General features: G+C 52.4%; 6 non-coding genes across 6 annotated transcripts; all 6 read left to right on the forward strand.

Annotated features, from left to right (window-relative positions):
- Nucleotides 1–6,875: 6,875 nt before the first annotated feature.
- Nucleotides 6,876–6,948, forward strand: trnar-ccu (transfer RNA arginine (anticodon CCU)). The gene has a single exon. It is a non-coding gene; the product is annotated as a tRNA-Arg (tRNA).
- A 1,595-nt stretch (nucleotides 6,949–8,543) lies between these two features.
- trnar-ccu (transfer RNA arginine (anticodon CCU)) lies at nucleotides 8,544–8,616 on the forward strand. Its single transcript has one exon. It is a non-coding gene; the product is annotated as a tRNA-Arg (tRNA).
- Nucleotides 8,617–10,211: 1,595 nt separating this feature from the next.
- On the forward strand, nucleotides 10,212–10,284 carry trnar-ccu (transfer RNA arginine (anticodon CCU)). The gene has a single exon. It is a non-coding gene; the product is annotated as a tRNA-Arg (tRNA).
- A 1,594-nt stretch (nucleotides 10,285–11,878) lies between these two features.
- Nucleotides 11,879–11,951, forward strand: trnar-ccu (transfer RNA arginine (anticodon CCU)). The gene has a single exon. It is a non-coding gene; the product is annotated as a tRNA-Arg (tRNA).
- Nucleotides 11,952–13,545: 1,594 nt separating this feature from the next.
- Nucleotides 13,546–13,618, forward strand: trnar-ccu (transfer RNA arginine (anticodon CCU)). Its single transcript has one exon. It is a non-coding gene; the product is annotated as a tRNA-Arg (tRNA).
- A 1,591-nt stretch (nucleotides 13,619–15,209) lies between these two features.
- On the forward strand, nucleotides 15,210–15,282 carry trnar-ccu (transfer RNA arginine (anticodon CCU)). Its single transcript has one exon. It is a non-coding gene; the product is annotated as a tRNA-Arg (tRNA).
- Nucleotides 15,283–16,191: the final 909 nt, after the last annotated feature.

The raw sequence follows: 16,191 nt of genomic DNA on the forward strand, positions 1-16,191 counted from the left end.
TGGGACTCCACAACATTTTCAGACTCCTAGGATATCGCGATGGAACGGATTGGGCGCTTGTGCTGTGGTGCCGAGCTCTGCAACACCATCGTCCGAGATCACCACCATCTTGGATCCTCACAGTGCATTGAGAGGAGAAAATCCACAAAAACACACAATGAGAGGTCAGGGCGCAGTATTTAAAGTCTGCCATGCTGCATGGAACTGTGCAGCTCCAGTGGCCTAATGGATAAGGCACTGGCCTCCTAAGCCAGGGGTTCTGGGTTCAAATCCCATCTGGGGTGTCTGACTCTTCCTTGTCTGTCCTTAATCTGCTTTGCCAACAACTGCTTATCTGCATTCAGTTGATAGGGTGAGGTGTTCCCTGTCGCCTTACGCAGCTCTTTTGGGGATCTGCAGGATTAAAGCTGAATTCCCTGAAACAGACAGCACAGACACAATGGCTGAAAACCTGCTGAGAATCTCCTGGGGCTGGCATGGTGGCTCAGTGGGTAGCACTGCTGCCTCGCAGCATCGGGGACCTGACTTTGATTCCTCCCTTGGCTTTCTGTTTGTGTCGAGTTTGCACCTTCTCTCCATGGGCTACTGCGGGTGCTTTGCTTTCCTCCCACAGCCCAAAGATGTGCAGGTTCGCTGGATTGGCTTTGGGGAATGCAGGCTGAGAGGATAGTGGTTGGGCCTGGATGGGATGCTCATCAGAGGCTGAGTGTGGACTTGCTGGGGTGAATGGCTTGCCCCCCTCACTCTCGGGCTTTTATCAACAAGTTTGGAGCACATGGTCAGAGCTCTGCTGCAGATCGCAGTCAAGGCTTCGCTAAGGGACTGGCATCCAGGTGTGTGTTCATATCCTTCTTTTCCCTGATCTTCCAGAATGTTCTCTAGCTTTGGCCAAAGGGGTCATCAGCTGGGTTCACATCATCCAATGGAGTCACCTTGCCCGTAGCTAGACAACGGATTGACTCAGACTGACACTTCCAGTCATCGAGTCATAGAGATGTACAGCACACAAACACACCCTCGGTCGAACAGATATCCCGACCCAATCTAGTCCCACCTGCCAGCACCCGGCCCATCTCCCTCCAAACTCTTCCTATACGTATACCCATCCAGATGCCTTTGAAATGATGTAATTGTACCAGCCTCGACCACTTCCTCTGGCAGCTCATTCCACACACACACACCACCTTCTGCCTGAAAATGTTGTCCCTTTGGTCTCTTTTATATCTTTTCCCTCTCACCCTAAACCTAAGCCCTCTAGTTCTGGACTCCCACACCCCAGGGAAAAGACCTTGGCTGTTTACCCTATTCATGTTCCTCATGATTTTATAAACCTCTGTATGGTCAGCCCTCAGCCTCCGATGCTTGGATCCTATCCTTAGAGGAAGCGGTATCAGCTTCCACCGCTGTGCCTCTGTGTCCAACCTCATCCGTCCTCTTTTCCAGGTCTCCCAGCTGCTGTTCATGCTTCTGCAGCACGATAGAGATCGGGGCCAGCTTCTCCTCTATCTGCTTAACCAAGATCGCGCGAGATTTGGCCAGGGCCTGGTAGGCAATCGAGCCCAAGGATCCTGCAGGCTGGGCCGGGGGCCTGGCCTCGGACACTGCCCCATCCGTCTTCAACATCTCTGGACGAAGGAAACGCAGGAAAGTTGATTTTTCACAATGTCCTGGGACTCCACAACATTTTCAGACTCCTAGGATATCGCGATGGAACGGATTGGGCGCTTGTGCTGTGGTGCCGAGCTCTGCAACACCATCGTCCGAGATCACCACCATCTTGGATCCTCACAGTGCATTGAGAGGAGAAAATCCACAAAAACACACAATGAGAGGTCAGGGCGCAGTATTTAAAGTCTGCCATGCTGCATGGAACTGTGCAGCTCCAGTGGCCTAATGGATAAGGCACTGGCCTCCTAAGCCAGGGGTTCTGGGTTCAAATCCCATCTGGGGTGTCTGACTCTTCCTTGTCTGTCCTTAATCTGCTTTGCCAACAACTGCTTATCTGCATTCAGTTGATAGGTGTGTTCCCTGTCGCCTTACGCAGCTCTTTTGGGGATCTGCAGGATTAAAGCTGAATTCCCTGAAACAGACAGCACAGACACAATGGCTGAAAACCTGCTGAGAATCTCCTGGGGCTGGCATGGTGGCTCAGTGGGTAGCACTGCTGCCTCGCAGCATCGGGGACCTGACTTTGATTCCTCCCTTGGCTTTCTGTTTGTGTCGAGTTTGCACCTTCTCTCCATGGGCTACTGCGGGTGCTTTGCTTTCCTCCCACAGCCCAAAGATGTGCAGGTTCGCTGGATTGGCTTTGGGGAATGCAGGCTGAGAGGATAGTGGTTGGGCCTGGATGGGATGCTCATCAGAGGCTGAGTGTGGACTTGCTGGGGTGAATGGCTTGCCCCCCTCACTCTCGGGCTTTTATCAACAAGTTTGGAGCACATGGTCAGAGCTCTGCTGCAGATCGCAGTCAAGGCTTCGCTAAGGGACTGGCATCCAGGTGTGTGTTCATATCCTTCTTTTCCCTGATCTTCCAGAATGTTCTCTAGCTTTGGCCAAAGGGGTCATCAGCTGGGTTCACATCATCCAATGGAGTCACCTTGCCCGTAGCTAGACAACGGATTGACTCAGACTGACACTTCCAGTCATCGAGTCATAGAGATGTACAGCACACAAACACACCCTCGGTCGAACAGATATCCCGACCCAATCTAGTCCCACCTGCCAGCACCCGGCCCATCTCCCTCCAAACTCTTCCTATACGTATACCCATCCAGATGCCTTTGAAATGATGTAATTGTACCAGCCTCGACCACTTCCTCTGGCAGCTCATTCCACACACACACACCACCTTCTGCCTGAAAATGTTGTCCCTTTGGTCTCTTTTATATCTTTTCCCTCTCACCCTAAACCTAAGCCCTCTAGTTCTGGACTCCCACACCCCAGGGAAAAGACCTTGGCTGTTTACCCTATTCATGTTCCTCATGATTTTATAAACCTCTGTATGGTCAGCCCTCAGCCTCCGATGCTTGGATCCTATCCTTAGAGGAAGCGGTATCAGCTTCCACCGCTGTGCCTCTGTGTCCAACCTCATCCGTCCTCTTTTCCAGGTCTCCCAGCTGCTGTTCATGCTTCTGCAGCACGATAGAGATCGGGGCCAGCTTCTCCTCTATCTGCTTAACCAAGATCGCGCGAGATTTGGCCAGGGCCTGGTAGGCAATCGAGCCCAAGGATCCTGCAGGCTGGGCCGGGGGCCTGGCCTCGGACACTGCCCCATCCGTCTTCAACATCTCTGGACGAAGGAAACGCAGGAAAGTTGATTTTTCACAATGTCCTGGGACTCCACAACATTTTCAGACTCCTAGGATATCGCGATGGAACGGATTGGGCGCTTGTGCTGTGGTGCCGAGCTCTGCAACACCATCGTCCGAGATCACCACCATCTTGGATCCTCACAGTGCATTGAGAGGAGAAAATCCACAAAAACACACAATGAGAGGTCAGGGCGCAGTATTTAAAGTCTGCCATGCTGCATGGAACTGTGCAGCTCCAGTGGCCTAATGGATAAGGCACTGGCCTCCTAAGCCAGGGGTTCTGGGTTCAAATCCCATCTGGGGTGTCTGACTCTTCCTTGTCTGTCCTTAATCTGCTTTGCCAACAACTGCTTATCTGCATTCAGTTGATGGGTGTGTTCCCTGTCGCCTTACGCAGCTCTTTTGGGGATCTGCAGGATTAAAGCTGAATTCCCTGAAACAGACAGCACAGACACAATGGCTGAAAACCTGCTGAGAATCTCCTGGGGCTGGCATGGTGGCTCAGTGGGTAGCACTGCTGCCTCGCAGCATCGGGGACCTGACTTTGATTCCTCCCTTGGCTTTCTGTTTGTGTCGAGTTTGCACCTTCTCTCCATGGGCTACTGCGGGTGCTTTGCTTTCCTCCCACAGCCCAAAGATGTGCAGGTTCGCTGGATTGGCTTTGGGGAATGCAGGCTGAGAGGATAGTGGTTGGGCCTGGATGGGATGCTCATCAGAGGCTGAGTGTGGACTTGCTGGGGTGAATGGCTTGCCCCCCTCACTCTCGGGCTTTTATCAACAAGTTTGGAGCACATGGTCAGAGCTCTGCTGCAGATCGCAGTCAAGGCTTCGCTAAGGGACTGGCATCCAGGTGTGTGTTCATATCCTTCTTTTCCCTGATCTTCCAGAATGTTCTCTAGCTTTGGCCAAAGGGGTCATCAGCTGGGTTCACATCATCCAATGGAGTCACCTTGCCCGTAGCTAGACAACGGATTGACTCAGACTGACACTTCCAGTCATCGAGTCATAGAGATGTACAGCACACAAACACACCCTCGGTCGAACAGATATCCCGACCCAATCTAGTCCCACCTGCCAGCACCCGGCCCATCTCCCTCCAAACTCTTCCTATACGTATACCCATCCAGATGCCTTTGAAATGATGTAATTGTACCAGCCTCGACCACTTCCTCTGGCAGCTCATTCCACACACACACACCACCTTCTGCCTGAAAATGTTGTCCCTTTGGTCTCTTTTATATCTTTTCCCTCTCACCCTAAACCTAAGCCCTCTAGTTCTGGACTCCCACACCCCAGGGAAAAGACCTTGGCTGTTTACCCTATTCATGTTCCTCATGATTTTATAAACCTCTGTATGGTCAGCCCTCAGCCTCCGATGCTTGGATCCTATCCTTAGAGGAAGCGGTATCAGCTTCCACCGCTGTGCCTCTGTGTCCAACCTCATCCGTCCTCTTTTCCAGGTCTCCCAGCTGCTGTTCATGCTTCTGCAGCACGATAGAGATCGGGGCCAGCTTCTCCTCTATCTGCTTAACCAAGATCGCGCGAGATTTGGCCAGGGCCTGGTAGGCAATCGAGCCCAAGGATCCTGCAGGCTGGGCCGGGGGCCTGGCCTCGGACACTGCCCCATCCGTCTTCAACATCTCTGGACGAAGGAAACGCAGGAAAGTTGATTTTTCACAATGTCCTGGGACTCCACAACATTTTCAGACTCCTAGGATATCGCGATGGAACGGATTGGGCGCTTGTGCTGTGGTGCCGAGCTCTGCAACACCATCGTCCGAGATCACCACCATCTTGGATCCTCACAGTGCATTGAGAGGAGAAAATCCACAAAAACACACAATGAGAGGTCAGGGCGCAGTATTTAAAGTCTGCCATGCTGCATGGAACTGTGCAGCTCCAGTGGCCTAATGGATAAGGCACTGGCCTCCTAAGCCAGGGGTTCTGGGTTCAAATCCCATCTGGGGTGTCTGACTCTTCCTTGTCTGTCCTTAATCTGCTTTGCCAACAACTGCTTATCTGCATTCAGTTGATAGGGTGAGGTGTTCCCTGTCGCCTTACGCAGCTCTTTTGGGGATCTGCAGGATTAAAGCTGAATTCCCTGAAACAGACAGCACAGACACAATGGCTGAAAACCTGCTGAGAATCTCCTGGGGCTGGCATGGTGGCTCAGTGGGTAGCACTGCTGCCTCGCAGCATCGGGGACCTGACTTTGATTCCTCCCTTGGCTTTCTGTTTGTGTCGAGTTTGCACCTTCTCTCCATGGGCTACTGCGGGTGCTTTGCTTTCCTCCCACAGCCCAAAGATGTGCAGGTTCGCTGGATTGGCTTTGGGGAATGCAGGCTGAGAGGATAGTGGTTGGGCCTGGATGGGATGCTCATCAGAGGCTGAGTGTGGACTTGCTGGGGTGAATGGCTTGCCCCCCTCACTCTCGGGCTTTTATCAACAAGTTTGGAGCACATGGTCAGAGCTCTGCTGCAGATCGCAGTCAAGGCTTCGCTAAGGGACTGGCATCCAGGTGTGTGTTCATATCCTTCTTTTCCCTGATCTTCCAGAATGTTCTCTAGCTTTGGCCAAAGGGGTCATCAGCTGGGTTCACATCATCCAATGGAGTCACCTTGCCCGTAGCTAGACAACGGATTGACTCAGACTGACACTTCCAGTCATCGAGTCATAGAGATGTACAGCACACAAACACACCCTCGGTCGAACAGATATCCCGACCCAATCTAGTCCCACCTGCCAGCACCCGGCCCATCTCCCTCCAAACTCTTCCTATACGTATACCCATCCAGATGCCTTTGAAATGATGTAATTGTACCAGCCTCGACCACTTCCTCTGGCAGCTCATTCCACACACACACACCACCTTCTGCCTGAAAATGTTGTCCCTTTGGTCTCTTTTATATCTTTTCCCTCTCACCCTAAACCTAAGCCCTCTAGTTCTGGACTCCCACACCCCAGGGAAAAGACCTTGGCTGTTTACCCTATTCATGTTCCTCATGATTTTATAAACCTCTGTATGGTCAGCCCTCAGCCTCCGATGCTTGGATCCTATCCTTAGAGGAAGCGGTATCAGCTTCCACCGCTGTGCCTCTGTGTCCAACCTCATCCGTCCTCTTTTCCAGGTCTCCCAGCTGCTGTTCATGCTTCTGCAGCACGATAGAGATCGGGGCCAGCTTCTCCTCTATCTGCTTAACCAAGATCGCGCGAGATTTGGCCAGGGCCTGGTAGGCAATCGAGCCCAAGGATCCTGCAGGCTGGGCCGGGGGCCTGGCCTCGGACACTGCCCCATCCGTCTTCAACATCTCTGGACGAAGGAAACGCAGGAAAGTTGATTTTTCACAATGTCCTGGGACTCCACAACATTTTCAGACTCCTAGGATATCGCGATGGAACGGATTGGGCGCTTGTGCTGTGGTGCCGAGCTCTGCAACACCATCGTCCGAGATCACCACCATCTTGGATCCTCACAGTGCATTGAGAGGAGAAAATCCACAAAAACACACAATGAGAGGTCAGGGCGCAGTATTTAAAGTCTGCCATGCTGCATGGAACTGTGCAGCTCCAGTGGCCTAATGGATAAGGCACTGGCCTCCTAAGCCAGGGGTTCTGGGTTCAAATCCCATCTGGGGTGTCTGACTCTTCCTTGTCTGTCCTTAATCTGCTTTGCCAACAACTGCTTATCTGCATTCAGTTGATAGGGTGAGGTGTTCCCTGTCGCCTTACGCAGCTCTTTTGGGGATCTGCAGGATTAAAGCTGAATTCCCTGAAACAGACAGCACAGACACAATGGCTGAAAACCTGCTGAGAATCTCCTGGGGCTGGCATGGTGGCTCAGTGGGTAGCACTGCTGCCTCGCAGCATCGGGGACCTGACTTTGATTCCTCCCTTGGCTTTCTGTTTGTGTCGAGTTTGCACCTTCTCTCCATGGGCTACTGCGGGTGCTTTGCTTTCCTCCCACAGCCCAAAGATGTGCAGGTTCGCTGGATTGGCTTTGGGGAATGCAGGCTGAGAGGATAGTGGTTGGGCCTGGATGGGATGCTCATCAGAGGCTGAGTGTGGACTTGCTGGGGTGAATGGCTTGCCCCCCTCACTCTCGGGCTTTTATCAACAAGTTTGGAGCACATGGTCAGAGCTCTGCTGCAGATCGCAGTCAAGGCTTCGCTAAGGGACTGGCATCCAGGTGTGTGTTCATATCCTTCTTTTCCCTGATCTTCCAGAATGTTCTCTAGCTTTGGCCAAAGGGGTCATCAGCTGGGTTCACATCATCCAATGGAGTCACCTTGCCCGTAGCTAGACAACGGATTGACTCAGACTGACACTTCCAGTCATCGAGTCATAGAGATGTACAGCACACAAACACACCCTCGGTCGAACAGATATCCCGACCCAATCTAGTCCCACCTGCCAGCACCCGGCCCATCTCCCTCCAAACTCTTCCTATACGTATACCCATCCAGATGCCTTTGAAATGATGTAATTGTACCAGCCTCGACCACTTCCTCTGGCAGCTCATTCCACACACACACACCACCTTCTGCCTGAAAATGTTGTCCCTTTGGTCTCTTTTATATCTTTTCCCTCTCACCCTAAACCTAAGCCCTCTAGTTCTGGACTCCCACACCCCAGGGAAAAGACCTTGGCTGTTTACCCTATTCATGTTCCTCATGATTTTATAAACCTCTGTATGGTCAGCCCTCAGCCTCCGATGCTTGGATCCTATCCTTAGAGGAAGCGGTATCAGCTTCCACCGCTGTGCCTCTGTGTCCAACCTCATCCGTCCTCTTTTCCAGGTCTCCCAGCTGCTGTTCATGCTTCTGCAGCACGATAGAGATCGGGGCCAGCTTCTCCTCTATCTGCTTAACCAAGATCGCGCGAGATTTGGCCAGGGCCTGGTAGGCAATCGAGCCCAAGGATCCTGCAGGCTGGGCCGGGGGCCTGGCCTCGGACACTGCCCCATCCGTCTTCAACATCTCTGGACGAAGGAAACGCAGGAAAGTTGATTTTTCACAATGTCCTGGGACTCCACAACATTTTCAGACTCCTAGGATATCGCGATGGAACGGATTGGGCGCTTGTGCTGTGGTGCCGAGCTCTGCAACACCATCGTCCGAGATCACCACCATCTTGGATCCTCACAGTGCATTGAGAGGAGAAAATCCACAAAAACACACAATGAGAGGTCAGGGCGCAGTATTTAAAGTCTGCCATGCTGCATGGAACTGTGCAGCTCCAGTGGCCTAATGGATAAGGCACTGGCCTCCTAAGCCAGGGGTTCTGGGTTCAAATCCCATCTGGGGTGTCTGACTCTTCCTTGTCTGTCCTTAATCTGCTTTGCCAACAACTGCTTATCTGCATTCAGTTGATAGGGTGAGGTGTTCCCTGTCGCCTTACGCAGCTCTTTTGGGGATCTGCAGGATTAAAGCTGAATTCCCTGAAACAGACAGCACAGACACAATGGCTGAAAACCTGCTGAGAATCTCCTGGGGCTGGCATGGTGGCTCAGTGGGTAGCACTGCTGCCTCGCAGCATCGGGGACCTGACTTTGATTCCTCCCTTGGCTTTCTGTTTGTGTCGAGTTTGCACCTTCTCTCCATGGGCTACTGCGGGTGCTTTGCTTTCCTCCCACAGCCCAAAGATGTGCAGGTTCGCTGGATTGGCTTTGGGGAATGCAGGCTGAGAGGATAGTGGTTGGGCCTGGATGGGATGCTCATCAGAGGCTGAGTGTGGACTTGCTGGGGTGAATGGCTTGCCCCCCTCACTCTCGGGCTTTTATCAACAAGTTTGGAGCACATGGTCAGAGCTCTGCTGCAGATCGCAGTCAAGGCTTCGCTAAGGGACTGGCATCCAGGTGTGTGTTCATATCCTTCTTTTCCCTGATCTTCCAGAATGTTCTCTAGCTTTGGCCAAAGGGGTCATCAGCTGGGTTCACATCATCCAATGGAGTCACCTTGCCCGTAGCTAGACAACGGATTGACTCAGACTGACACTTCCAGTCATCGAGTCATAGAGATGTACAGCACACAAACACACCCTCGGTCGAACAGATATCCCGACCCAATCTAGTCCCACCTGCCAGCACCCGGCCCATCTCCCTCCAAACTCTTCCTATACGTATACCCATCCAGATGCCTTTGAAATGATGTAATTGTACCAGCCTCGACCACTTCCTCTGGCAGCTCATTCCACACACACACACCACCTTCTGCCTGAAAATGTTGTCCCTTTGGTCTCTTTTATATCTTTTCCCTCTCACCCTAAACCTAAGCCCTCTAGTTCTGGACTCCCACACCCCAGGGAAAAGACCTTGGCTGTTTACCCTATTCATGTTCCTCATGATTTTATAAACCTCTGTATGGTCAGCCCTCAGCCTCCGATGCTTGGATCCTATCCTTAGAGGAAGCGGTATCAGCTTCCACCGCTGTGCCTCTGTGTCCAACCTCATCCGTCCTCTTTTCCAGGTCTCCCAGCTGCTGTTCATGCTTCTGCAGCACGATAGAGATCGGGGCCAGCTTCTCCTCTATCTGCTTAACCAAGATCGCGCGAGATTTGGCCAGGGCCTGGTAGGCAATCGAGCCCAAGGATCCTGCAGGCTGGGCCGGGGGCCTGGCCTCGGACACTGCCCCATCCGTCTTCAACATCTCTGGACGAAGGAAACGCAGGAAAGTTGATTTTTCACAATGTCCTGGGACTCCACAACATTTTCAGACTCCTAGGATATCGCGATGGAACGGATTGGGCGCTTGTGCTGTGGTGCCGAGCTCTGCAACACCATCGTCCGAGATCACCACCATCTTGGATCCTCACAGTGCATTGAGAGGAGAAAATCCACAAAAACACACAATGAGAGGTCAGGGCGCAGTATTTAAAGTCTGCCATGCTGCATGGAACTGTGCAGCTCCAGTGGCCTAATGGATAAGGCACTGGCCTCCTAAGCCAGGGGTTCTGGGTTCAAATCCCATCTGGGGTGTCTGACTCTTCCTTGTCTGTCCTTAATCTGCTTTGCCAACAACTGCTTATCTGCATTCAGTTGATAGGGTGAGTGTTCCCTGTCGCCTTACGCAGCTCTTTTGGGGATCTGCAGGATTAAAGCTGAATTCCCTGAAACAGACAGCACAGACACAATGGCTGAAAACCTGCTGAGAATCTCCTGGGGCTGGCATGGTGGCTCAGTGGGTAGCACTGCTGCCTCGCAGCATCGGGGACCTGACTTTGATTCCTCCCTTGGCTTTCTGTTTGTGTCGAGTTTGCACCTTCTCTCCATGGGCTACTGCGGGTGCTTTGCTTTCCTCCCACAGCCCAAAGATGTGCAGGTTCGCTGGATTGGCTTTGGGGAATGCAGGCTGAGAGGATAGTGGTTGGGCCTGGATGGGATGCTCATCAGAGGCTGAGTGTGGACTTGCTGGGGTGAATGGCTTGCCCCCCTCACTCTCGGGCTTTTATCAACAAGTTTGGAGCACATGGTCAGAGCTCTGCTGCAGATCGCAGTCAAGGCTTCGCTAAGGGACTGGCATCCAGGTGTGTGTTCATATCCTTCTTTTCCCTGATCTTCCAGAATGTTCTCTAGCTTTGGCCAAAGGGGTCATCAGCTGGGTTCACATCATCCAATGGAGTCACCTTGCCCGTAGCTAGACAACGGATTGACTCAGACTGACACTTCCAGTCATCGAGTCATAGAGATGTACAGCACACAAACACACCCTCGGTCGAACAGATATCCCGACCCAATCTAGTCCCACCTGCCAGCACCCGGCCCATCTCCCTCCAAACTCTTCCTATACGTATACCCATCCAGATGCCTTTGAAATGATGTAATTGTACCAGCCTCGACCACTTCCTCTGGCAGCTCATTCCACACACACACACCACCTTCTGCCTGAAAATGTTGTCCCTTTGGTCTCTTTTATATCTTTTCCCTCTCACCCTAAACCTAAGCCCTCTAGTTCTGGACTCCCACACCCCAGGGAAAAGACCTTGGCTGTTTACCCTATTCATGTTCCTCATGATTTTATAAACCTCTGTATGGTCAGCCCTCAGCCTCCGATGCTTGGATCCTATCCTTAGAGGAAGCGGTATCAGCTTCCACCGCTGTGCCTCTGTGTCCAACCTCATCCGTCCTCTTTTCCAGGTCTCCCAGCTGCTGTTCATGCTTCTGCAGCACGATAGAGATCGGGGCCAGCTTCTCCTCTATCTGCTTAACCAAGATCGCGCGAGATTTGGCCAGGGCCTGGTAGGCAATCGAGCCCAAGGATCCTGCAGGCTGGGCCGGGGGCCTGGCCTCGGACACTGCCCCATCCGTCTTCAACATCTCTGGACGAAGGAAACGCAGGAAAGTTGATTTTTCACAATGTCCTGGGACTCCACAACATTTTCAGACTCCTAGGATATCGCGATGGAACGGATTGGGCGCTTGTGCTGTGGTGCCGAGCTCTGCAACACCATCGTCCGAGATCACCACCATCTTGGATCCTCACAGTGCATTGAGAGGAGAAAATCCACAAAAACACACAATGAGAGGTCAGGGCGCAGTATTTAAAGTCTGCCATGCTGCATGGAACTGTGCAGCTCCAGTGGCCTAATGGATAAGGCACTGGCCTCCTAAGCCAGGGGTTCTGGGTTCAAATCCCATCTGGGGTGTCTGACTCTTCCTTGTCTGTCCTTAATCTGCTTTGCCAACAACTGCTTATCTGCATTCAGTTGATAGGGTGAGGTTTCCCTGTCGCCTTACGCAGCTCTTTTGGGGATCTGCAGGATTAAAGCTGAATTCCCTGAAACAGACAGCACAGACACAATGGCTGAAAACCTGCTGAGAATCTCCTGGGGCTGGCATGGTGGCTCAGTGGGTAGCACTGCTGCCTCGCAGCATCGGGGACCTGACTTTGATTCCTCCCTTGGCTTTCTGTTTGTGTCGAGTTTGCACCTTCTCTCCATGGGCTACTGCGGGTGCTTTGCTTTCCTCCCACAGCCCAAAGATGTGCAGGTTCGCTGGATTGGCTTTGGGGAATGCAGGCTGAGAGGATAGTGGTTGGGCCTGGATGGGATGCTCATCAGAGGCTGAGTGTGGACTTGCTGGGGTGAATGGCTTGCCCCCCTCACTCTCGGGCTTTTATCAACAAGTTTGGAGCACATGGTCAGAGCTCTGCTGCAGATCGCAGTCAAGGCTTCGCTAAGGGACTGGCATCCAGGTGTGTGTTCATATCCTTCTTTTCCCTGATCTTCCAGAATGTTCTCTAGCTTTGGCCAAAGGGGTCATCAGCTGGGTTCACATCATCCAATGGAGTCACCTTGCCCGTAGCTAGACAACGGATTGACTCAGACTGACACTTCCAGTCATCGAGTCATAGAGATGTACAGCACACAAACACACCCTCGGTCGAACAGATATCCCGACCCAATCTAGTCCCACCTGCCAGCACCCGGCCCATCTCCCTCCAAACTCTTCCTATACGTATACCCATCCAGATGCCTTTGAAATGATGTAATTGTACCAGCCTCGACCACTTCCTCTGGCAGCTCATTCCACACACACACACCACCTTCTGCCTGAAAATGTTGTCCCTTTGGTCTCTTTTATATCTTTTCCCTCTCACCCTAAACCTAAGCCCTCTAGTTCTGGACTCCCACACCCCAGGGAAAAGACCTTGGCTGTTTACCCTATTCATGTTCCTCATGATTTTATAAACCTCTGTATGGTCAGCCCTCAGCCTCCGATGCTTGGATCCTATCCTTAGAGGAAGCGGTATCAGCTTCCACCGCTGTGCCTCTGTGTCCAACCTCATCCGTCCTCTTTTCCAGGTCTCCCAGCTGCTGTTCATGCTTCTGCAGCACGATAGAGATCGGGGCCAGCTTCTCCTCTATCTGCTTAACCAAGATCGCGCGAGATTTGGCCAGGGCCTGGTAGGCAATCGAGCCCAAGGATCCTGCAGGCTGGGCCGGGGGCCTGGCCTCGGACACTGCCCCATCCGTCTTCAACATCTCTGGACGAAGGAAACGCAGGAAAGTTGATTTTTCACAATGTCCTGGGACTCCACAACATTTTCAGACTCCTAGGATATCGCGATGGAACGGATTGGGCGCTTGTGCTGTGGTGCCGAGCTCTGCAACACCATCGTCCGAGATCACCACCATCTTGGATCCTCACAGTGCATTGAGAGGAGAAAATCCACAAAAACACACAATGAGAGGTCAGGGCGCAGTATTTAAAGTCTGCCATGCTGCATGGAACTGTGCAGCTCCAGTGGCCTAATGGATAAGGCACTGGCCTCCTAAGCCAGGGGTTCTGGGTTCAAATCCCATCTGGGGTGTCTGACTCTTCCTTGTCTGTCCTTAATCTGCTTTGCCAACAACTGCTTATCTGCATTCAGTTGATAGGGGTGTTCCCTGTCGCCTTACGCAGCTCTTTTGGGGATCTGCAGGATTAAAGCTGAATTCCCTGAAACAGACAGCACAGACACAATGGCTGAAAACCTGCTGAGAATCTCCTGGGGCTGGCATGGTGGCTCAGTGGGTAGCACTGCTGCCTCGCAGCATCGGGGACCTGACTTTGATTCCTCCCTTGGCTTTCTGTTTGTGTCGAGTTTGCACCTTCTCTCCATGGGCTACTGCGGGTGCTTTGCTTTCCTCCCACAGCCCAAAGATGTGCAGGTTCGCTGGATTGGCTTTGGGGAATGCAGGCTGAGAGGATAGTGGTTGGGCCTGGATGGGATGCTCATCAGAGGCTGAGTGTGGACTTGCTGGGGTGAATGGCTTGCCCCCCTCACTCTCGGGCTTTTATCAACAAGTTTGGAGCACATGGTCAGAGCTCTGCTGCAGATCGCAGTCAAGGCTTCGCTAAGGGACTGGCATCCAGGTGTGTGTTCATATCCTTCTTTTCCCTGATCTTCCAGAATGTTCTCTAGCTTTGGCCAAAGGGGTCATCAGCTGGGTTCACATCATCCAATGGAGTCACCTTGCCCGTAGCTAGACAACGGATTGACTCAGACTGACACTTCCAGTCATCGAGTCATAGAGATGTACAGCACACAAACACACCCTCGGTCGAACAGATATCCCGACCCAATCTAGTCCCACCTGCCAGCACCCGGCCCATCTCCCTCCAAACTCTTCCTATACGTATACCCATCCAGATGCCTTTGAAATGATGTAATTGTACCAGCCTCGACCACTTCCTCTGGCAGCTCATTCCACACACACACACCACCTTCTGCCTGAAAATGTTGTCCCTTTGGTCTCTTTTATATCTTTTCCCTCTCACCCTAAACCTAAGCCCTCTAGTTCTGGACTCCCACACCCCAGGGAAAAGACCTTGGCTGTTTACCCTATTCATGTTCCTCATGATTTTATAAACCTCTGTATGGTCAGCCCTCAGCCTCCGATGCTTGGATCCTATCCTTAGAGGAAGCGGTATCAGCTTCCACCGCTGTGCCTCTGTGTCCAACCTCATCCGTCCTCTTTTCCAGGTCTCCCAGCTGCTGTTCATGCTTCTGCAGCACGATAGAGATCGGGGCCAGCTTCTCCTCTATCTGCTTAACCAAGATCGCGCGAGATTTGGCCAGGGCCTGGTAGGCAATCGAGCCCAAGGATCCTGCAGGCTGGGCCGGGGGCCTGGCCTCGGACACTGCCCCATCCGTCTTCAACATCTCTGGACGAAGGAAACGCAGGAAAGTTGATTTTTCACAATGTCCTGGGACTCCACAACATTTTCAGACTCCTAGGATATCGCGATGGAACGGATTGGGCGCTTGTGCTGTGGTGCCGAGCTCTGCAACACCATCGTCCGAGATCACCACCATCTTGGATCCTCACAGTGCATTGAGAGGAGAAAATCCACAAAAACACACAATGAGAGGTCAGGGCGCAGTATTTAAAGTCTGCCATGCTGCATGGAACTGTGCAGCTCCAGTGGCCTAATGGATAAGGCACTGGCCTCCTAAGCCAGGGGTTCTGGGTTCAAATCCCATCTGGGGTGTCTGACTCTTCCTTGTCTGTCCTTAATCTGCTTTGCCAACAACTGCTTATCTGCATTCAGTTGATAGGGGTGTTCCCTGTCGCCTTACGCAGCTCTTTTGGGGATCTGCAGGATTAAAGCTGAATTCCCTGAAACAGACAGCACAGACACAATGGCTGAAAACCTGCTGAGAATCTCCTGGGGCTGGCATGGTGGCTCAGTGGGTAGCACTGCTGCCTCGCAGCATCGGGGACCTGACTTTGATTCCTCCCTTGGCTTTCTGTTTGTGTCGAGTTTGCACCTTCTCTCCATGGGCTACTGCGGGTGCTTTGCTTTCCTCCCACAGCCCAAAGATGTGCAGGTTCGCTGGATTGGCTTTGGGGAATGCAGGCTGAGAGGATAGTGGTTGGGCCTGGATGGGATGCTCATCAGAGGCTGAGTGTGGACTTGCTGGGGTGAATGGCTTGCCCCCCTCACTCTCGGGCTTTTATCAACAAGTTTGGAGCACATGGTCAGAGCTCTGCTGCAGATCGCAGTCAAGGCTTCGCTAAGGGACTGGCATCCAGGTGTGTGTTCATATCCTTCTTTTCCCTGATCTTCCAGAATGTTCTCTAGCTTTGGCCAAAGGGGTCATCAGCTGGGTTCACATCATCCAATGGAGTCACCTTGCCCGTAGCTAGACAACGGATTGACTCAGACTGACACTTCCAGTCATCGAGTCATAGAGATGTACAGCACACAAACACACCCTCGGTCGAACAGATATCCCGACCCAATCTAGTCCCACCTGCCAGCACCCGGCCCATCTCCCTCCAAACTCTTCCTATACGTATACCCATCCAGATGCCTTTGAAATGATGTAATTGTACCAGCCTCGACCACTTCCTCTGGCAGCTCATTCCACACACACACACCACCTTCTGCCTGAAA

Source organism: Hemiscyllium ocellatum, unplaced genomic scaffold (assembly GCF_020745735.1).
Source record: "Hemiscyllium ocellatum isolate sHemOce1 unplaced genomic scaffold, sHemOce1.pat.X.cur. scaffold_1688_pat_ctg1, whole genome shotgun sequence".
NCBI lineage: Eukaryota > Metazoa > Chordata > Chondrichthyes > Orectolobiformes > Hemiscylliidae > Hemiscyllium > Hemiscyllium ocellatum.